This window comes from Cotesia glomerata, linkage group LG6, assembly GCF_020080835.1.
Source record: "Cotesia glomerata isolate CgM1 linkage group LG6, MPM_Cglom_v2.3, whole genome shotgun sequence".
Lineage (NCBI taxonomy): Eukaryota > Metazoa > Arthropoda > Insecta > Hymenoptera > Braconidae > Cotesia > Cotesia glomerata.
Genome location: NC_058163.1, coordinates 25,928,213 through 25,945,522, shown reverse-complemented (window position 1 = coordinate 25,945,522; position 17,310 = coordinate 25,928,213). Strand labels below are relative to the sequence as shown.

At 29.2% G+C, this 17,310-nt stretch overlaps 2 long non-coding RNA genes across 3 annotated transcripts; one reads left to right on the top strand and one right to left on the bottom strand.

The window, feature by feature from the left end:
• The first annotated feature begins 1,741 nt into the window (after positions 1-1,741).
• Positions 1,742-14,345, top strand: LOC123267029. 2 transcript variants are annotated; one of them, XR_006509944.1, is made up of 3 exons: positions 1,742-1,805; positions 14,068-14,213; positions 14,290-14,345. It is a non-coding gene; the product is annotated as an uncharacterized LOC123267029 (long non-coding RNA). The 2 variants fall into 2 exon arrangements; XR_006509943.1 differs by lacking the exon at positions 1,742-1,805 and adding an exon at positions 13,868-13,988.
• On the bottom strand, positions 2,986-6,462 carry LOC123267030. The gene is made up of 2 exons (XR_006509945.1): positions 6,183-6,462; positions 2,986-3,199 (listed from the first exon to the last, which is right to left on the bottom strand). It is a non-coding gene; the product is annotated as an uncharacterized LOC123267030 (long non-coding RNA).
• Positions 14,346-17,310: the final 2,965 nt, after the last annotated feature.

Genomic DNA, 17,310 nt, shown 5'->3' with positions numbered 1-17,310 from the left:
CGGCTACGTCGAGCAGAAAAATAGTATACACACCTTGGCCAGTAAAAAGTAAAGCCTCAGACCACATGTTTGTCAACCTCGGCTTCGCCTCGGCCAACAATTACATGTGGTCTGAGACTTTTCTTATTTTACTGGCCTAGGTATGTAATCTACTATTTTCTTGCTGTCCTAGCCGGAAGTACGCTCTTCCGGGACGCACTGGACTCCAAGAAGAGCAACTTTTATGGCCTGCTCTCTACGCATGCACGCTACGCATATTTTCTGGCCGGCAGCACAGAACCTCGCTTTCTTTCGTACTTTCGTAGTGCGACCGGCCTGTACAGCGAGTTTCAACTGTATATAACAGTCACAACATCGTCTGTATGTAACATGTCAGCGCATAAACTAACCAAAAAATGTCAAATAAATAAAATTAATTTCTAACTAGATTATTGTTAATGAACTATTTAATAATAATACTGTACAAATAATTGATATAAAAATTTTAGAAAATAAAATATAAAAGTTTTGTAGATTTTATTTGCTTTCTTTTATATTTTGACAGCTAGTAAAACGATGTTTATAAAACAATCCATGTACTCTACACGCTTCTAATAATTTAATTTCAATTTTTCTTAGCCGTCTAATTAAAAACTAATTTTTAATCGACTTAAAAAAATTAATTATGTGATTAAGTCGAGTTTAAATATTTGTGACAAGTTCTGTGCATGTTATCTCTCTTAATCAGAGTGTTTGTTAGTAAACTTTAAAATAACTTATTTTTTTTTATTTTTTTATTATGCCTGCCCCGACCAGTAAAACCTCGGCTTTGCAAAAGTCGGGCGGCGCTCCACTCACCCCCGGCAAAATCTCGGCTTCGCCTCGGTTTTGCAAAACCTCTTCCACGGGGTTGCGTACTTTCGGCTGGAGAGCAAGAAAAATAGTATACAACCCACGACCAGAATGTTGGATGCCCTGACGTATGTGATATGATAGCCTCGGCCATCATATCCCATACGCCAGGAAATCCAACTTTCTGGCCTTGGGTGGTAATATACTATTAAACCAAGATAGTCAATGTTTTTCTAAGTATTCTTCCAAGTTAAGAAAGTCAAGGAGGAAAGTTAAGTAGTTCAACAGTATAGTGCATGATAAAAATACTGTTTTTCTCAATTGTTATACATTTCCTCTGATTAACAGAGGAAATGACCTGTGGGATAATTTAAAGGAGTTTCGGGTTTTTCTTCGGACTATAAAAAATTATAAAAGTGTCGCTAAAATTATAACTTAAGTTATTTTTATTTATACCAGAGATGAACCGGTAACTATCCTCAATTTTACTTAGAGTTATTTGTAGGAATTTCAGCGGCACTTCTATAATTTTTTATATTCTGAAAAAGAAGCTGAAACACCATTTGCAGGACTTGAATTAGCCCTTAGGCCATTTATAGGGATTTCAGTGGTGCTATTATTACTTTTGTATTCCGCAAAAGTACTTAAAACTATCCTAAACTTAGCCTCAGGTTATTTGCAGGAATTTCCGCGGCACTTTTATAATTTTTTATATTCCGAAAAAACACCTGAAACTACTCTGAATTTTCTCGTAGATCATTTTCAGGTTTTCAAGACTCGTTCGGCTACTTTCAATATTTTAATATGTCCCGTCAATCTTCCGTTCATAGTTCCTGTCCGTCTCACGAGCGGGACGTTCCTGATGCGGGATTCCTGAGGCATCCCTTAGGAACAAATTTTTTTTACACGGGGAGTTTTTATAATGTATTCATTGCGCATCTGGTTCTTATTGTTCGTAGCAGCCATTTATCCATGTAAGTAAATTGTTATTTTTTGTGTAAGAAATAGTAATAATAATTAATTTTTGTCGGATTAAACAGATTCACCACTGGCATTAGAAACAACAGAGTATATTCCTAAAGAATATGAATATGAGGACCTAAATTCACAAACATGCAATGAGAATCAAACAAAACATACCTGCAATTATCAAAGATGCGGTGTCGTCTATAATTTTTATACTAATGTAAGTTGTTGAGTTATGAGGATATTTTGTTTCACAATTATATGAGTAACTAGCTGTTACCCGCCCGCTCCGCTGGGCACTTCATAGAATTGTATTTTTAGAGATCTAGACTTGAAATTTAATGGGAGTATTGTTTAAATTTGTACAGATTTCAAATTTTATCAGATTGGCCCGTTCCTTTTATCCCTGTGATTATTCTAGCTAATATTCATTGTAAATTTTAATGTGCAATCACTATGACATTCCAGTGGTTTTTTTCCAAAAATGAATAATGACTGAAACGAAGAAAAAAATTTGAAATGATCATTGAAAGTGATGTGCGAAGTAGATTATGATGAGTGTAAGTGAAAAAATGACTACTGGCTGAATTCAACTTATTCTTGTGTCTTATACAAAGATTGTGATGTACATCCCCCTTGTCGTTTTGATTGGTGGTAATCAATCAACATTCAATACAAGTTTTATTTTTAACACAATTAAAAATTTGAAGAATAAAATAAGTATAAAATTTGGCTTAGCTGCTAATTTAATTTGTTTTTCTTCTAATTGAAAATTTATCATAAATTATGAATTTATGTATGATGTAATAAATAATTGTGTTAAAATAATAATAATAATTTTAATAAAATTGTGCTTTTAAATAGAAAATTATTGATTAAAAAAAAAAATAAAAAAGGATAGTATCCGCGATTAAAATAATCAATAAAAGAGTTGTTAATGTTACAATAATGCCAATCATTTCAATAATTACAACTTTTCATTTATAAAAATATCCACATATATATTTTATACGTGTTAAGTTAGCGTTAAAATTGAAAATAACGAACCGGTTGATTCTCGTGAGACGGAAAAAAAAATATAAGTATATATATAAAAAATCACACATAAATGAAGAGAATTATAAATATTTTATGTACTTTATAGAGCGTTGAGTGACAGCTCCCGCTGATTTCCTTGGGTTTTCTCTGTTTCTCTTAATATCGGTGTTTTTTGTCACTCCCAGCATGTTTCATTGACGTACCTTTATCCACTCAATTATTCTGCACTGCTACGGCAACTGAGACGTTGCAGTATTATCTGGAGAGCCCGAAAAGTTAACAAAACCCGCAATACACATGATGTATGTTCGCTCGGAATTTTATTTGTTGGTTTATCGAGTAAGAAATGTCCAGTCGATAGTACCTGAATAAAGGAAGAAAGACTTGATATCTTTAGCTCCAGATAGCAGACACCTACGTTTTACAATCTTCATGAGTATATAAATTTAATGGGTGATACTAATAAATTTTCTACCTGTCGTATTGTGTTATCTGGCTATTTTTTTTAATTTTTTTCTTCTGGTTACATAATCATTTTTTTAAAAGAGAATGTAGAGTCATGAAATAAACATGTGTATATATTTATTAACACTTGTATATATAAAAAAATTTAATATTAATATAAATGTAATTGAGAGACATCAACTTAATTTAAATAAAATTACTTTTAAGTTATCAAAATTTTTTGACTTATAGTTATTACTTTTTTTATTATCAAATTAATAAAAAATTAATTGTGGGTAATTAAATTTATATTTAACTAGCAACCTTGCCGTGACTTGTTAACTATAAATAAATAAAATTTTGTTAAATACTTTATAAAATATTGACGTTTTTATCACTCATCGAGAGCTTTTATTTGAGTACCCACATGCATTTTTGATATATTTTTCATATATATATATATATATATATATATATATATATATATATATATGAAAAATTGATGTGGGTACTCAAATAAAAGGTCTCGAAGAGCGTAACATCGGGATGAGTTTATATCTTTGAAAATGTCAATAGTTGACAAGATAGCAATGTCAGTTCTTAATTATTGACATTTTTAAAGATATAAGCTCATCCCGATGTTACACTCATCAAGTGCTTTCATTTGAGTACCCACATGCATTTTTGATATATTTTTCATATATATACATATATATAGTACATATAAATATATAAAATATATGAAAAATTGATGTGGGTACTCAAATGAAAGGTCTCGAAGAGTGTTATGTCGGGGTGAGCCTATATCTTTAAAAATGTCAATAGTTCACAAGATACAAGGTCATTTCTTAATTATGTATCTAGAGACCTTGAAAAGGCACAAATTCAAATCAAGACCTTTGCAATGACACTAAATTTCTCTAAAAAAAACCGATTTTATCATATGACTATCCTGGACACAAAATTTATCTTATTCTCGTAATAATATAGATAATAATAATAATAATAATAATAATAATAATAATAATAATAATACCCTTTGCTTGTGCTTGTTTCATTTCTTCGATAAACTTTTTTTTTTAAACTTCGATCAACATGTCTCGTAGTTCTTACACAGACATCACACAAGTGTAATGAAATATTTAAGATTACTTGAATGAACATGAGACATGAGCACATATGCAACCCCTTACTTGGATATGATCAACCTGGTTAGGTAGCTGGACCACACACTGGTAACGTTCAATTTATATTTTGGGCGGAGTTCAAGCGTTATTTTGATCTGGCTGCCCGCTAAAAAATATTTATCTCTCATCTTTTATGTGTTTATTATACATTACAATTATTATTACAATTAAAATGAAAATTAACAGTAAAATAAAATGTCAGGTTTGGATAAGAGTTAATTAATAAGGCGTAGAATAAAATAAAAGTTTAGTCGGGTAATTAAAATTATTTTTTTCCAATTAAAAAAATCTTTAGAACTCTCATTAGCCTGTTAATAAACTAAACTCCTATACAGTATTACACACGTAGTAAACTTTAATTAATACTAGTTTAAATGACAGAATCATAAGAAAAATTCTTACGTATCTTTTGCTCGTAATCTTCCAGACTGAGTATGAGGTTAAATAATTTTTATTGCTCGCTTGTATAAGACGTCCCGTTGAGTGCTCGGTGCACGTTCGTCTGGTACTATATACTATATAGTACGCGAGCAAAGAATTCACATGCCACGTGTTTACATTTTTAGTCTTCGCCTATTAAGGATATGCATTTTTTTTGCTTCTCTCCTCGATAAGTCCTGCATTTTTCTCATTAAAAATCACATTCATTGATTTTTATTAATCACATCTATCTAATGCTCAATTTTACTCCGTAAAATTGATGATAATATTTTTTTGGGGCGTGCAATTTGGAAACAACAGCAAAAAATTGTACTGTAATGAAAATAATAATTAAAAAAATGTGGTGACTAAAAAATATAGCAATCGATGGTTGATCTATGAAGTAGACATACATAGAATTAAATCGAGGTTGCGAATAAACGTTTTGCAATTCTCAATCCTCCAGATCGTGATGGATGAAAACGGGGACGGTAAATTTTTACCTACCTCAAGACGCGAAGACAACTGTCAGGTGGATAGTCATTGTTGAAGATCGATGGATTAGATATTTATAAAATCCCTTTTAAATTTATATACGATTGTTAACTCTTATAACTGACTACTTTATAATAGCTTATCTATAATCTATAACCATAAACCAGCGGGTTAACGACCCTATAAAATTCTATTTTACGTCAATAATTTTTTTAAGTTTTAAATCTTCTACTGAAAATTTTAATAAATACACAATTTAAAACACAATTTTTTATGGTAAATATTTAGGTTGTATCTTGTGAACTATTGATATTTTTTAAGATATAAGCTCATTCCCATGTTACACTCATCGAGACCTTTCATTTGAGTACCCACATCAATTTTTCATATATTTATATATATTATATATATGTATATATGAAAAATATATCAAATATGCATGTGGGTACTCAAATGAAAGGTCTTGATGAGTATAACATCGGGATGAGCTTATATCTTAAAAATATATATTATATATATATATGTATATATTAAAAATATATCAAAAATGCATGTGGGTACTTAAATGAAAGGTCTTGATGAGTATAACATCGGGATGAGCTTATATCTTAAAAAATGTCAATATTTAAGAAAGTACAGTGCAATTTAACAATAGTCATTATTTAATAAAGCAAAATTTTATTTAAAACAAAATCTAGGCGTGTAAGTATTTATTTCAAAAGAAATTTTAGGGTCTATAAAAAACTATCAATCAAATTTATTATTATTATTATTGTTATTATTATTCGCAGAAAAGCTTACCTGGCATTAAACGAGCAATCGAAAGTTTATCACCGACATCCGGATTTACGCGACTGTAAGAAGGTGCCCGAGGGTCGTTAACGATATTGGAAGTTTGAGTCATTGCAAGCGTGTGTGTAATAAGAGAATAACCATACGAGAATTAACTTACAGAAGCTAAGTTTGGTCGACGTGCTTGTACATTAATTACGGCCCTTATATCCACACTGATCATTTGCATATTTTATTATTATTTATCTGTTATTGGTTATATTGCTTCGTTTTAATTAATATTTTAACATTGTTATTTATTTATTCCACAACATAGATACAGCATCGATTGATAAATAAAATATCTTTTATTTTATTTTTTATTAACAAAGAATGACTTAGTTGTTTAACTATTCGTGAATTAGTTACAAAAATTTTTAGTGAATTATCTATGACAATTTTTTAAATAAATAACCGGTGACGTTAGCCGAGTCGTCTAAGGCGCATGGCCTATAGAGAACTCGGACTATTTACCGGCCAGGCGTGGGTTCGAATCCCAAGCTGGTCTTAGAAACCAACTTGGTTGATATTCGGCCCTTGCCGCGTAGGTTAAGATTTACACAACCCAAAAAGACCCAGCGTACCACTCCCAACAGTTAAAAGTCGGCGATATGACCACAGCAGTTAAAACTGACTCTAAATAATAATAAATAAAAAAAAAAAAAAAAAAAAAAATTTAAATATTTAATCTCTAATTAATGTATTGAAAAAAATATTAAATATATTGTTTTTTGAACCTCTGAAAGCCGTCTAACCCCTTAACAAAAAATTCTATACCAAAAAAAAAATATATAAGAACACATTGATTTATAATATCAAAGCATTAACTACGATAAATTTTTTTTCCAACATGTTCCTGCAGGAAGTTTGTATGATCAAGTTTTTTGTAGCCACCACGCCCTTTAGATTTAATGTGTTATATATACAAATCACTTATTGCAAATAACCAGTGTGTATGTATAACGAGTATTGTACACTAGAATTTAATAATAACCTTGAAGGAGTAATAGTAACAGTAATAGTAATAGTAATAGTAATTAAGGATTACGATGTACCTGGTTATTCATACCGGAGGAAGTGGATACAATTTTTTAATTTATTTTCTCTATTCAACAAATGAAAAACTAATGGAACCACCTTCTACGGAAAAAAACTATCGTGTAATTTTGTTGCGTATGCACTGTTTATGTTTAATAGCTGTCTTTTAAAGTTTATAGATATAAATGCGCAGATTAAAAAATTTTTTTTTTGCGAAATTAATTTATGCGCCAATCCATATTATCAAGTATTAGAAAAATAAATAAAATACGAAATGGTTGTCTAGGTACGTCCGTTAGTTAACACAGTGTTTAAATGTAATTTGCATATTTCCGCTTTATGAAATGATTACTGTGGTGAGTATAATAAACAAACCGTTTTAATGAATGAAAATTAAACTAATGTTATTAATTATTAATAGTAGTGCAGTAAGCAATAATTATGAATATGAGATATTATTATTATTATTGTTTGGTATTTGTACCCGTATTTTAAATGGGGTAGGTGTCGTTTACGCATATCCCGATGATACATATGTATCAGTTACCCAAGTCCCGATGATACATATCCCAATTTTTCATATTTCGATTACACATATACCCAAAGATACATATGTGCAATGATACATATCCCGATGATACATATTATAAAACAAAACAAAATCACTGATAAAAAAATAGCTGGCGTCTTATTTTTTACCGGGGATTATAATTGTGATATCCCCTGTAGATGGATAACTAGGGATAAGGTTCTTATTTCTAGAAGTGATGACTAGTCGAATCTAAAATGATTGTAAGTTTATTTAGAACAATGTCTTACAAGAAAAATGGCACGTCTTTGTCAAATGCTCGTATAGAACTAACTTTTACACACAGGTCAACTGACCCTCAGCACTCATCCCCTTTTCCCACTCTTCGTACTTACTCTGGCATCTCTCAAAAATCATACCTACGTACCTTAGTACATACTCTCGTTCTCATTCTTTCTCTCTTGCACTCATACACTCCAGATATCGTATCTTACAGCTAAACTTAAATACTACCTGATGGCCTACGCTTTTGGCGTATATTCTTTTTATTTTTGATATTACATAATTATAATTTTAATTACATGTATCATCGGGATATGTATCATTGCACATATGTATCATTGGGTATATGTGTAATCGAAATTTGAAAAATTGGGATATGTATCATCGGGACTTGGGTAACCGACACATATGTATCATCGGGATATGCGTAAACGACACCTACCCTTTTAAATGCGCTGACATATTTCATAACCTTCTAAAATGACAAACAGAATTATTTTGTTACTAATCCATATTATTAAAAATATATGAGGACAATTAAGTTCCCAATTTATTTATTTAAGGAAATAGGTTTTTTTTTTGTCAAATTGAATTTCGTTAGAACAGTTTTGTATTTATGGTTTTTCAAGGTTCATTTGCAGTGACTGTTAATTTAATTTATTAGTTGAATATATTGTGATAAGTAATTAGTTATCGGAATACATTAAAAAGACCCCATTTAACACAAAGTAAAATTTGTTTTCGTTTATTTATCTTTTCTTGTGCATATACGGTAGTGATTTTATGTCCAATATTTATTGATATAATTAAAAAAATATGATAATTTTGTGACGACCATATTTTTATTTTACAAATAATTTTTATTTGTAATATAAATTCTATCATTATTTTATTTCTATTATAATACTATTCTTATTTGTCATATACAATTATTGTTGGCAATATAAATTCATTCTGCCGCATGTATTTATTAAATTATCAATGCTAAATCGTAGAAAAAAATTATTAAGCAGACTTCCAAAAATTCGTTATAGTCTCAGAACGATCCTGTAGAGTTGTGAAAGGTAAATAACGTTTAGCTCTCAGAGCTCAACGATGTAGAGTTGCAGGAGCCAAACGGTATTGTTACTATAAGAATACGTTAACCTACTGGAACTTTTTACAACTACACTGATAGAAGGATTTGTTTATCGTTAAAAATATTTGTTAATATTTAACAAATCATTTATTAGAGAGCACTTTTTAGTCCTTAATAAATATTTCTTAGTATTTAAAAAGATTTATTAATATTTAATAAATGAATAGGAGATTTATTAAATACAAACAAATCATTTTAAATACTAAGAAATATTTGTTTAATACTAAAAAGTGCTCTCTAATAAATGATTTGTTAAATATTAACAAATATTTTTAACTATAAACAAATCCTTCTATCAGTGTAACTAACTACTATAGAGTTCCTATAGCAAAATTTTTTCTCCGTGTGGTTTTATGACTAAACATTTTTAATTAATTTATTTATTTACACTGACTGCAAAAACTTAAACATGGTTAAGGTTATATTGTGCAAATCAAAATGTAAACAAACGAAATATAGCTTTGCCAAATCACGGACAGGTTACTACACTGATAAAGGGATTTGTTTATAGTTAAAAATATTTGTTAATATTTAACAAATCATTTATTAGAGACCACTTTTAGTCCTTAACAAATATTTCTTAGTATTTAAAGAGATTTATTAATATTTAATAAATGAAAATCAGATTTATTAAATACAAACAAATCATTTTAAATACTAAGAAATATTTGTTTGATACTAAAAAATGGTCTCTAATAAATGATTTGTTAACTATTAACAAATATTTTTAACAGCCGAGACCAGTGATTGCAGTTTCAATCGGCTTAGCGAAACGAATGGAAATTTTGAAAAAACGTTTTTAGAGATAATAGATAATTTAATAAACTATTTTACCACAAAGCGTTTTTTTCAAAAATTTCATTCGTTTCGTGAAACCAATTGAAACTGTAATTGCTCTGCTGTTGGGAGTGCGACAGAGATAGTTCCGTTGAACTCCGTGAGAGCAAAGCGAGAAAAAGATGGTCTCGCCTGTTAATACAAATAAATCCTTCTATCAGTGTAATAGCTGATTTACAAGAGTCAAATTAATTTTTGTATTTAACTATTTTTTTTTTGAATTTTCAAAATTTCAACGATTAATGCCTCATATACTATTTATTTTTTAATTTTAGGAATTTTTATTTTAATTTATCGAATATTGACTATACTACAGTTGTTGTGACTCAACTGGAGCGAAAGGACTTCCTTAAGAAAATTTTATTAAATACTAATAAAATTTTATTCATATAAAATATAATTTTATTAATATTAAATAAGTTTTCTTTTCAAGTCCAAGTAAACTTTTTTATTACTATTAAATAAAATTGTCTCTCAATGTAGATTAATAAACGCATAGGTTCACTTGAATTATACAAAAAATAATTCGATTAATTCTTGAGACAAGAAAATATATTCTTGAAAATTATCAAGAATATATTCTTGTGACAAGAAAATTTTTTCAAGTACTTTATTTTCTCTGTTTTTTTTTTTTTTTTTAAGTCAATTAATATTTTTTTAGAGTAAAAACTAAATCATAAACTCGTTTAATATCATCATTAGTATGATCCGCTGAATTTATAAATGGAAAATATTCATAATCATTATTTACGTTACTAGTAATTAAACATAAATCTCCCGCTTAGTTTATTATTATTATTATTATTATTATTTACTATTAACATGAATTTTATTATCTCGGAACGCTTAAAACAATAATTATTTTTCTATTGCTCACCGAAATAAATCATCTAACAATTACAATTATAATTATGATGATGATGACGAAGGATAACCTTAATTGATTTTACCCCGGTGACTAGAGACTTAACGAGAGTGGATGTAAAACAAAATGACTTTTAAATTAAGCGTATGAAGTATCATAACTATAATAAAACATAACGACGAAGGAGATAAGCTAACGTCGAAGTTGAAGTGGAAGTTTAACTTTTTCGTTTAATTATATTACATTTTCATAAATATAGTAAGATAAGCTAATATAAAATTAGTGGATGAGGAAGAGCTTAGCATTAAAAGCAAGAAGGTGAGTAGGGTATTATGGAGAAATTTGTTGTAACAAATTAAAGAGCCAAAGATCGAGGATGACAGTCAAGATAAGGACCTACTGATTCAGAATTAATTTCAATACCAATACTAATATCAAGTTAGATCACCGATGCCGATGTTAATATTGATGATGATGATGATGATGATGATGATGATGATGATGATGAAGAAGAACCTGACGTGGTCATTTGACGGCAGGTGCAGCGTGTCATAATCCGAGATAATATTCCTCGCAGTAAAGAGGAAGGAGAAAGAAGAAAGGACAGAGAGGAAAGAGGAAACGCTGAAGGTAGAAGTGGAGGTGGACTAACCACCACGTTACAAGGATATAGAAAAGGACAACGGCGCCACCTGTAGCGACGCTTTGCCTTCGCGTGACCTTTGCGCCTCAGGAGTAAATTACAACGCATCTTCTTCCGTAATTTGACGTTTTTTTAAGTTTTTTTTTGTAAATATTGTTAATTAAAAATTTCAGATATTGAAATTTTTAATTTATTTTGTTAAAAGAATAAGAGAAATTTTGTGGCCGGTGTATTTATATAATAAAATGGATTTTTGTATTTAATTTGGTATCGTTGGAAAAGTATTGACTTGAATTTGTGCCTTTTCAAGGTTTCATATCATTCTCACCAATAGTCAATTTATGATGATAAGTATTTAGGCTGCATTCGAAAATGCTCTATCACTAGATACATAATTAAGAAATGACCTTGTATCTTGTGAACTATTGACATTTTTAACGATATTAGCTCATCCCGATGTTACACTCATCAATACCTTTCATTTGAGTACCCACATCAATTTTTCATATATTTATATATATATTACATACATGTATATATGAAAAATATATCAAAATGCATGTGAGTACTCGAATGAAAGCTTGTTAGAATTAATATTTAAATTTATTTTAGAGAAAAGTTGTACACGACAACGTCACTGTACTTAGTATACCTGAATATGTATACATGTTTGTATAATATACAGTTCACTGTAAAGTCCTGTATTCAGTATACCTGGTAATGTTTCCACTACCCCTTGACCCTTAATGAAGTAGTGGGAGTATACTGAGTACTGAGAGTACTAGATGTAACTAATAATTTTTCTGTTATAGTTAGTCGAGATGAACTCTTTCACCATCAAGTGTCAATTGTCCAGATTTAGAGTCATTTTATTGCAAATAATTTAACATTATTTTTCTGTCAGTTTAACCTCGTTTAATATTGTTTGTTTAGTTAAATCCAGTGAGTAGCTAATTTAATATTAATTAATATACTTATTTTTCTTTTGTATCAATAAACAATAATTAAACAATACCTGAGTAGTTATTTCTAACAAAGCTCTTGATGGGTTTGACATCAGAATGAGCTTATTATATCTTTAAAAATGTCAATAATTAAGAATTGACATTGCTATCTTGTCAACTGATGATATTTTTAAAGATATAAGCTCATTATGATGTTATACTCATCGAGACCTTTCATTTGAATACCCACATCAATTTTTCATATATTTATATATATATATTATATATAAGTATATATGAAAAATATATCAAAATGCATGTGGGTACTCAAATGAACGCTCTTGATAAGTGTAACATCGGACTGAGCTTATATCTTAAAAAATATCAATACTTAAGAAATGAGCTTATAAATTGTGAACTATTGACATTTTTACATATATAAGCTCATCCTGATGTTACACTCATCGAGACCTTTTATTTGAGTACCCACATTAATTTTTCATATATTTTATATATTATATATATGTATAAATGAAAAATATATCAAAAATGCATGTGGGTACTCAAATGAAAGGTCTTGATGAGTATAACATCGGGATGAGCTTATATCTTAAAAATATATATTATATATATGTATATATGAAAAATATATCAAAAATGCATGTGATTATTCAAATGAAAGCTCTTGATGAGTGTAACATTGGGATGAGCTTATATCTTTAAAAAGGTCAATAGTTAAAAAAGTACAGTACAATTTAACAAAAGTCATTATTTAATAAAGCAAAATTTTATTTATTTATAGTTCACAAGTCACGGCAGTCACATAGTGACTGAAGGGTTGCTAGTATTTATTGTTAGTTTATAAAAAAAAGTACAGAGTAAATTGCAGTCTAATTTCATTGAGTTTAAGTATTAATTGGGCTGTAAGAATGCAGTTAATAGAACAAACATAAAATAGGTCAAAGCGGCGGTATTAATATTATAATGTTTTTATATCCGTTGAACATATATTTATAGTGTACTGAATAACTAAAGAAAAATTTAATATTAAATTAATTATATTTTAAATTAGTTTCTGTGATTATGATATATTTTATCATCCTGGGTAGATTTCTCTTTCTTATCATTGACGTAATTTTCCCATGCATCAAATAGTGAAATATAGCTTATCAGATTCAAACTTACTCATAAATTTAATAACTTATTTTTTATCAAATTTAACGTGACTTTTGCAAGTCTTAAATCAATAATATTAACTATGGCGTAATACCCGTCAATATTATTCTTTTATTAGTGTAATATTTAGTAGCTTCAAGTAAAAAAGGTGGCTCAAGTATGACTTAAATATACATATGTGAAATAAGTATATATAAGCTGTGATAAAGAAGCGTTATTTTAGTTCTGTTTTACTGTCGCGTTGCTGTCATAGATGCAACAGAGTTTTGATAATGTATTTATTGCGCATCTGGTTCGTATTGTTCATAGCAGCGATTTATCCCTGTAAGTAAATTGTTATTTTTTGTGTAAGAAATAGTAATTAATAGTAATATTAATAATTAATTTTTGTCGGATTAAACAGGTTCATCATATATAATTCATACAACCGAGTATATGCCTGCGGTATATGATTATGTGGATCTATATCCAAAAATATGCAATGAGAATCAAACAAAATACAACTGCAATTATCAAAGATGTGCTGTTGGCAAAAAAAGTTGGAATTCTGTAAGGTATTGAGTTATAAAGATATTTTTTTTTACAATTGTAAGAATAATTATAATTTTTCCGTTTCTTACAACAGTTGTGCGAAGGAGATTGGGATTCGTGTAAGTGCAAAAGCGACTACTGGTTGAATTCGGTTGAATTCAATAATAATAATAATAATAATAATAATAATAATAATAATAATAATAATAATAATAATAATAATAATAATAATAATAATTATTATTATTATTATTATTATTATTATTATTATTATTATTATTATTATTATTATTATTATTATTATTCGTATCTTAACTGAGATACAAAATGTTGATTGAGCCAAGAAGTACAAACAGGATTGACAATTAACAAGTTATGAAACTCGATACCGGTGTGCCTTAAAATAAGAAATAAATAATATTAAATAAGAGAAGCGAATACATCTTTAATTTGAAATAACGTCTGGTTGTAATGCAATGTATATATATCGAGAGAGGAATCATAAAGAAACGGATAGGATGAGTAAAAGTTGAAGAAGACAGCGATCCAGTTGGTGTTAACGACTGAATAAAACGCGGGTTGGACATCCAAAGAAACGGTAATGGTAATTACGAGCAGCTCGCGGTCTTAGAACGATTCAATTGAATTCCACATGGCAATAAACTCGCGTTAATACGGGGCTAACCGTTCGCTATTTTAATTAGCCGGCTGCCTGGCTCAGGTTCTCCATGTCTTGAGCTAGAGCTAGAGCTCCAACTGGGGAACAAGGGCCTGGACCTGGACAATCAAGTGGTCAGCGCAAGTGAGTGCAAGAGAACAAACTTGTTGAGTCGCAACTGGTGAATAATTGCATCCGTACTCTGAAAATAAAATATTAAGTATAAATAGTTTCAAAATAACAATAAAATTTATTATTATTTATTGTTATTTATTTATTTATTTGTTATTTTACAAAGTAATCATACATCTTTATTTTTAATAAAATTTTAAGAGAGAAATTTTAGAAATTAATTTGAGAAATTAATTTACTTTTATAGTATACTAGAAAAATTTTAAGATACAAATAGCAAGGATAAAAAAAATTGTTCCAGAGATAAACGTTATATTTGTCCAGTTGTGTCGAGGTTAACTTGACAAAGAAAAGGAAGAGGAGACGTGGGGTTCCACCCTCGCAACAATATTTGGACACGGTGTGCTTTTGACGTGACAAATGTGCAATGTGGGAACACACAAGGCATCCCAGACGACGGAGGTGGCGATGCGGTGGCGGTGATGCTCAACCAAGACCTAGTATACACATACATTTATATATACAGAATATGTTCATACGCGAGCAGAGGACAAGGAGAGGACAATATAAATTAAAGGACAAATCCAGTGGTCAGCGGCGTGTCGTCGTTTGTCGTAAGTCTTTGTTGTTTAATGATAGCTCTTTGTACTGACAATAACCAAATACAAACTACTCGAGCCACTCCCTCATGTTGATCATTTATTTTATTTAAAGATAATATATCAACATTAACTGGGATTAAATACCTTTCAATATTTATTTTATCTGGTAATTGTTTCTTCTTGTCATTCGTAAGGAGAAAAAATAAATTTTATTTTATTCCCATCAGTCGAATAATTTTCTGATATGCAGAAAACTTATTGTGCTTATATCTTTAAAAATGTCAATAATTAATAAATGACCTTATATCTTGTGAACTATTGACATTTTTTAAGATATAAACTCATCTCGATGTTACACTCATCGAGACCTTTCATTTGAGTACCCACATCAATTTTTCATATATTTATATATATTATATATATGTATATATGAAAAATATATGAAAATGCATGTAGGTACTCGAATGAAAGGTCTTGATGAGTATAACATCGAGATTAGTTTATATCTTTAAAAATATTAATAATTAAGAAATGACCTTGTATCTTGTGAACTATTGACATTTTTTAAGATATAAGATCATCCCGACATTACACTCATCGAGACCTTTCATTTGAGTACCCACATCAATTTTTCATATATTTATGTATATTATATTTATGAATATATGAAAAATATATGAAAATGCATGTAGGTACTCGAATGAAAGGTCTTGATGAGTATAACATCTAGATTAGTTTATATCTTTAAAAATGTCAATAGTTAAAAACTGACATTGCTATCTTGTCAACTAATGATATTTTTAAAGATATAAGATCATCCCGACATTACACTCATCGAGACCTTTCTTTTGAGTACCCCCATCAATTTTTCATATATTTTGTATATTTATATATTTATATATATGAATATATGAAAAATATATCAAAAATGCATGTGGGTACTCAGATGAAAGCTCTCGATGAGTGTAACATCGGGATGAGTTTATATCTTTAAAATATATATTATATATATGAATATATGAAAAATATATCAAAAATGCATGTGGGTACTCAGATGAAAGCTCTCGATGAGTGTAACATCGGGATGAGTTTATATCTTTAAAAACGTCAATAGTTAAGAAAGTACAGTGCAATTTAACAAAAATCATTATTTAATAAAGCAAAATTTTATTTATTTATAGTTCACAACCATGGCAGTCACATAGTGACTGCAATGCTAGTTTATACAATTTTATTATCTAATTAATTAAATTTACAGTGTTTGAAATAATTTGTATAAATATCCTTGAAACTTCGCTTATAAAGGAGTAGAAAAAAAATTACACTTGTAAATTTATTTCTCAGGAAGCTCACCCTTTTCTCCTTTTTCCCTTCACCGATAAATATCAATAGAAAAAAAGGATCTTTGAGACCTTCGATTAGTTAATTCACCCACACTGCCAACCAAAATAAAATCTCTTCTACCTGTCCCTCTTTCTAACCTTGACCCTCTGATTCTATTACCATTTTATCATCATTATTGAAAAAGATTTTGTGTACGATGAATCGAGGAAGGGTCTTATGTTTTTTTATTACATCAAAAGTGGTGTCGAGCGCATGAAGGAGTAGAAAGCAGACAAGAGATACAAAATACGTTATATTAGTTATAGTATAGGAAGTATAGAACAGTCACCTTCTCCCTCTTCCTTTCGGGCCTTACATAAGGAGCACCAACGTACGCGTG